Source organism: Octodon degus, unplaced genomic scaffold (assembly GCF_000260255.1).
Source record: "Octodon degus isolate 3935 unplaced genomic scaffold, OctDeg1.0 scaffold00020, whole genome shotgun sequence".
In the NCBI taxonomy this organism is placed as follows: domain Eukaryota; kingdom Metazoa; phylum Chordata; class Mammalia; order Rodentia; family Octodontidae; genus Octodon; species Octodon degus.
This window is the reverse complement of record NW_004524596.1, coordinates 17,257,849-17,263,967: the sequence shown is the minus strand read 5'-3', so window position 1 is coordinate 17,263,967 and position 6,119 is coordinate 17,257,849. Positions and strand designations below refer to the sequence as shown.

The following is a 6,119-nucleotide window of genomic DNA, read 5'->3' as shown; positions in this document are numbered from 1 at the left end:
CATATTTAGAAGAAAAGGATGGCAGGCACTCCAAGCGTGACCCGTCTATTACACATCGCCATCCTCAGTGCAGCCGCCTGGCTCACGGGCACCAGCACATACAGTTAGTCAGGATGAGACTCTTACCAGCCAACCGCTAGTCTCAAAAACATGCAGATAGTCCCCCAGGATCACTGCCCCACCCATCTTGTGTCTACAGTGAAATTTTAAATGCTGAACACAAGCATTTCCTACTACACGGAGCACAGCACCCATTTAAGAAATATTGACTAGAAAAATGAACCCTAGGCAGAGTGCGAAAGATTCATTTTATGCTCTGGCAAGGATCATATTTAGTGATCAAACATTTAACTGAATGACTAAATGTAGCAGCACACAGAACGCATACTAGAAAAGTAGAAGACTAAGGCTTTTTTTTAGAAAAATCTTTTATTCATTTGGGACAGGGTCGTACTACCTAAGCTCAGACTCCTAGTGATCCTCCTGTCTCAGCCTTCCCAGTGCTGGGATTACAGGTGTGCACTACCACTAGCAATTTCAGTGGCTCAGTGTGGGGCTGGAACAGCATGTGGTACCAGCACAGCATGTGGTACTGGGGATCCAACTGAGCTTGTGCTTGCCAGGCAGGTGCTGAGACCACCAAGTTATCTCCTCAGCCCAAGACTAAGGCATTGAAGTCAAGCAAACTCAACAGCCACCAATTTACACAATCTGACTAAGAGACCAAACTTAGTTGAACTGGAGGCATTTACACCACTTAACTCAATATGCAAAGCAATGGTAGCCTCCCTACCCAAGCAGGCTAGAAACCCCCAGGCTGAACCCCAAGGTGGAAGGGAAGCAATCTTGCATTCTTCCCTCCTCCTCAAGGCATCTTATCCTAGCAAACACGCCTGGTTTGTTTGACACTGGAGACTGAACCTTGGGGTTTCCACATGAAGCTGGGTCCCCAGAGCTTTTATATTGAGACAGGGTCTCCATTTTCTCACACACTTTACATTATATTAAAAATACAGATTTTCATTATGATAAATTGATTCAAACATTCAGCATTGTGTGTACATACCCCTGCCATCTCCTTTTTTGTTTTGTACTATTGGGCAGGACTTCACATTCCCAGCATTTTACTTTTGTTTTTTCTTTCGCTTGTTTGGTTTTGAGACAGGGTCTTATTGAGCAGCTTCCACTGGCCTTGAACTATGTAGCCCAGGGTGGCTCACACTTGCAGCAATCTTCCTGCCTCAGCCTCCTAAATGCTGGGATTATAAGCATGTGCCTCCCCACCCAGCTCCATCCCTTTTTATTTTTATTTTGAGAGTGCCTTACTCTGTTGCCCACCCTATCCTGGAACTTGTAATCCTCCTGCCTCTGTCTCTAGTGCTCTAGAATTACCAATACATCCACCATGCCCAAGAATGCAGTGACTGTACAGTTACAGTGGAAGAAAAAAGAACACCAAAATCTTAATTTACAAGGATTCTTCCCCAATGCCTTTTTTGGTATTTCCTCTCTTAAGACAAGCAGATGACAAGGATGTAAGTTTATCAACTTCCTCATCTCTTTACCTCTAAGGATAAAACTCTAAATAACTACAAAGATTCAATATAAACTCTGTATACATCAAAATCTGATGCTGAATTCTGCTCAGTAGTATGTGAATTTGAAAGTTTTAAAGAAGAAATAAATAACAAGAACAAAGACAAAGATAAAAAAGCAACGTGGAATAAATTTTAAAGCTTTTAGAATTTCAGTAAGATTTCAAAGCAAGAGTGGTTTGTAGTTTAAAATTTAGTTTACTAAAAAAAATTAGTTGCAATCCTCATTCAAAGAAGTCTTTAATGAAGCAAAAAATTTTATTTTCCAATAACATTAGTATTGTGTTATCAATAACATTCCAATTGTTAGAACAGCATTCTTTTACTCTCCTAGTATGTACAAAGGGACTTCTCTCCACAAAAATGTTCATCATCACTTCCAAAACTTTCAACTTGCCTTCTTTATATGCTCAATCTTCCTTTCCTTTTCCATAATCATGGCCCCTCAAAGAAGAGCCCAGGGTCTTATTCCTGATGAATTTCCTTTTCCCAACCACCTCTTTCAAACACTTTTCAGAAAAAGTTTCTGAATGGCACTGCCACACACACACGGAAATATTATGAGGCAAAACTTTTAATACATGCAAACTTTTAAGACAGCCATCAAAAGCAAGACAAAGTAAAAAAAAACCTAGAATTCTAGAATGGAAAAGGACATTAGGGGAGCTGGTGTGGTGGCCCACACCTGTCCACAGTCTCAGTACTGGGAAGGGTAAGGTGGTAGGATTGCTGTGTTTATTCAAGGAATACTGGGAGGCTGAGACTAGAGGATCACTGAGTTCAAAACCATCCTGGGCTACACAGTGAGTTCAAGACCAGCCTGAACTAAAGTCTCAAAACAAAAACAAAAAAAACTAACAAACAATAGGGAAAATGGGGTGAGATGTACTATCTTTTAACTTTTCTGTAAATATAAAAACTATTCTAAGCCACAGTGCAAACCACTAGTTCCAGCTTCTGGGAAGTTAAGGTACCTGGGAAGCTATGGCAGGAAGATCCTGAGTTCTAGGCCAAACCTTGGCTACACAGTGAGCTCAATGCTGGCCTGAACTAGAGACCCTGGCTTAAAACAGACAAAAAACAAAGCAAAACAAACCTCCCCAACCGTATTCTAAAATAAATGATCTTAAGTTTAAAAAAAAAAAAAAAAAAAAAAAAGTAGCATAAAGGAAATACAAGAATTCAAAATCTTTTGGAAGTAAATAACATTCTCTTTGGTTCCTTTATATTTAATGGAAGACAAGGATAACATTCTTACACAGCAGAAACAAGGATATTAATGTAACAATAACTTAAGTATTATACAAGTCTACAGTATTGTTACACTCTGATTAGAATGTCCTCAAGTACTAGTTTCCCAAGGGATCATCTTAGTTCAACTTCAACTATTAACTCTGATAATAAAATTTCCTAACAGTAGCCCTCACCCATCTTACCCAATGCCTCGATCACTGGTGACTATGGGTCATGGTTTTTTTTTGTTTTTGTTTTTGCAGAACCAGAGACTGAACTCAGGCCCTTGCACTTGCCAGGGAAGCACTTATTCTACTGAGTCATCCATCTCCCCAGCCTGTAGATCATGTTTACTTTTTTTTTTTTTTTTTTTTTTGAGTGTTTTTTTCCCCCCTTGGTACATTTTAGATAAACACAATGATAACACTCACATAGGGAATTTGTACCTGTACATAATATATCCTGCTTCTTTTTTCCCCTTATTTAGTTGGGGGGGGGATTTGTTTTGTTTTGTTTTTTGTTTTGAGGTACCAGGGATTGAACTCAGGGCCTTGACCTTGTGCTTGCCAGGCAAGCACTCATTCTACTGAGTCATCTCCCCATTTAAAAAAGCTTTGTTTCCATTTTTTCCTCCTTTTTCTTGTCCCTTCCTTCCTTTCCCTCCCCACCTCCCTTGCTCCTCTTTTCACTTGAATATTTTGTTCCCATTTTCCAGGATCTACTATACACATCAGTCCTTACTTGCACTTTCAGTTTCTCACAGCAGAGAAACAATGTGGCATTTAGACACAGGCCCCTTTGCTGTCACATCTCTTGCTCATCTCAACAGTGTTCTCAGTAACAAGTGCCTTCCCAAGCCTCCCTCACTTACTGGTCTTTCCAATTCTCCTCCATTTCCACAATGAATCTGTAGAGTACAGTACAGAGAACCTTCCTCAAAGAAAAGTTTTATTGTCCCCCAGCTTGTCCTTTTTAAAGACTTTGGTACTAAATCAAATTAAGGTTCAGCAGTGGTATTACAAAGCCATCCATAACTGGTTATTCTGCTCCACCCTTCACTTGAAGAGACTTTCCATCCAACTCTCTACTTCACACTCTAACTCCTACTTTTCCTTATTCAGGAAAGAAAAACTTTTACTAAGCACATATCATGTATTTGAGAAAGACTCCTCTAAGTATTCAAAGGCCTTATAATGTAGTTGGGGTGATAAAACCTAAAAAGCTATCAAAGTATATGGGATTTTTTCTTGTTCAAAACTGTATCCTCAGTTCCTATAACATGGTCTTGGCACACAGTATATAGATAAGAATATTCACTAAATGCAAACAAGGTAGTATAGAATGTTACAATCCAAAAAGCTTATCAACTTAGAAAAGGGAAAGAATTTTCAGTTGGAAATGTGAAAGTGGATCTAAAATTCTAAAGCCCAGCCAGGGCTCACACTTGAGATATCTTCCATAGTGAAAAGGATATATACAGCACAGGTGTAAAGAAATAAAATTGCCAGACCACACTGAGGCAGTGAATGAACGATAGTTTCTGTAAATCAGTGGAAAACTAAGGTGGGAAAAGACAAGAACCAAAATTTAAAGGGTCTTGAGAAATGTAGCATTCACGCTTGATACGGAGAGGGGTAGGGTCACTTGAGTGGTCTCATCTACAGCAAGGTTAATGGGGAAACACAAAGGCTCTACAGTAAGAGCGTCACTCTACAACAATTCTCTTCTGTCTACTCAGGCTTGTAGGTCTCCTTCTGACCCTTACAGTTCCTGCTTGCTCAACTTAATCATACACACACACACACACACACACACAGAATATCTAAGCATTATGCTACTGGATCATTAAGTCCCGTTTGAGTGGCACATTTTAAAGTTTTAATCTGAGGAGGCCAGGGAGATGGCTCAGTGGACTAATCGCTTCCCTGGCAAGCACAAAGGCTTGAGTTCAATCCCTGGTTGCGCCAAAAAAAAAAAAAAAAAGTTTCACTCTGACAGATCCCATACCTGCTCATGTTAAATGAGTTATCTTGCAGTATGTTTTTAGTGCTTCTTACTTTTATATATTTTGTTACCTCATTTGCTTTTCTTTCTCAACTAAGCACTACTCAGAACTCAGCACACACATTTTTCAACTATATCTTCTGAAGCCTAAAGTACCTCTTCAACACCATTCTCTACTAACTTGTGACTGAACAGTTATAAAAATTCTAATAAATGGTGCTGTTTGACTGCACATACTTCTTTTACAGATGTCAGCAGTTTCTTCTGGTTTAGCATTCTTCAAGTACAATGGATTCAAATAAAAACTTGTATTACACAACTCATTCAAATCTACCAAAGCATTTACAAAATAAAACATGCGTTAATAATCAAGGATTGTATTTAAATTCTACAATTTCCTAAACTCTCCAGAAGTTTATTTTCCTTTCTTGAGTTTCACATTTATATATTCTAAACATTAAATTTAATTATTTTCAATCAAACTTGTCCATATTGACATCCAATAATAACTGCTAATGCTTTAAAAAACGTAAGAAAGTGCACATATGAAAATCAAACTAGCATTTAATTTATCCCTAACAAAGTATTCTCAGTGGTAATCTACGAATTTTCCGGTCACAATTTTATAGATTTTTCTAAAACTCAAAAAGAAATGCACCAGATGTGTTTCTGGTTTTCCTGTATTAAAACCTCTCATTAACGGTTTTGAAATTCAAATTACTTTCTAAGGGGGGAGAGTGATTCCATAATCTATTATTCCCCAAACGCTCTTTGACCATACCTAACACTGCTGAGATTTTAAGGATGAATCATCAAAACGGTAGAGGACGCAAAAAATCCACCTTACCAAGACGGGAAAGAAACGCGAACGGCTCAGCTTCCCCACTTCCCCACCTTACAAGGAACCGGTCCGAATGCGAGACTCCACGGCGGGGCAAAGCCCGGCTCGCTCAGAGCCGCAGCTGGGGAGCCGCGGGGCGCCGTCTGCCGCACTCGGCGGCCACGTGGCTGTCACCACGGAGCAGCAGCGGCCAGGCACCAGGAAAAGAACGCCCGCCCTGCGCCCGCACCTCGGAGTTGGGAGAAGAAAGTCTGTGTCACTTGTTTGCACGCGGGGACTTTTCCCCGTAAGGACAGGAAGCTCAGGAACAGACGGAATGCTGGCAGATCCCGAAAGCACGGCTTGCCGAGGAACCCGCGGGGCCTCGGGGCGCCGCGGTGGGGTCGCGAGGTCAGCGGGGCCGGTGGGGTGGGGCGCCCGCCCGCGGCTCTTCCCGCGCTCCCGGC

At 40.7% G+C, this 6,119-nt stretch overlaps 1 protein-coding gene across 5 annotated transcripts in view; it reads right to left on the bottom strand.

The window, feature by feature from the left end:
* Positions 1-6,119, bottom strand: part of Foxn2 (forkhead box N2) — a 79,431-nt gene that overhangs the window by 61,172 nt on the left and 12,140 nt on the right. The window lies entirely within an intron of this gene.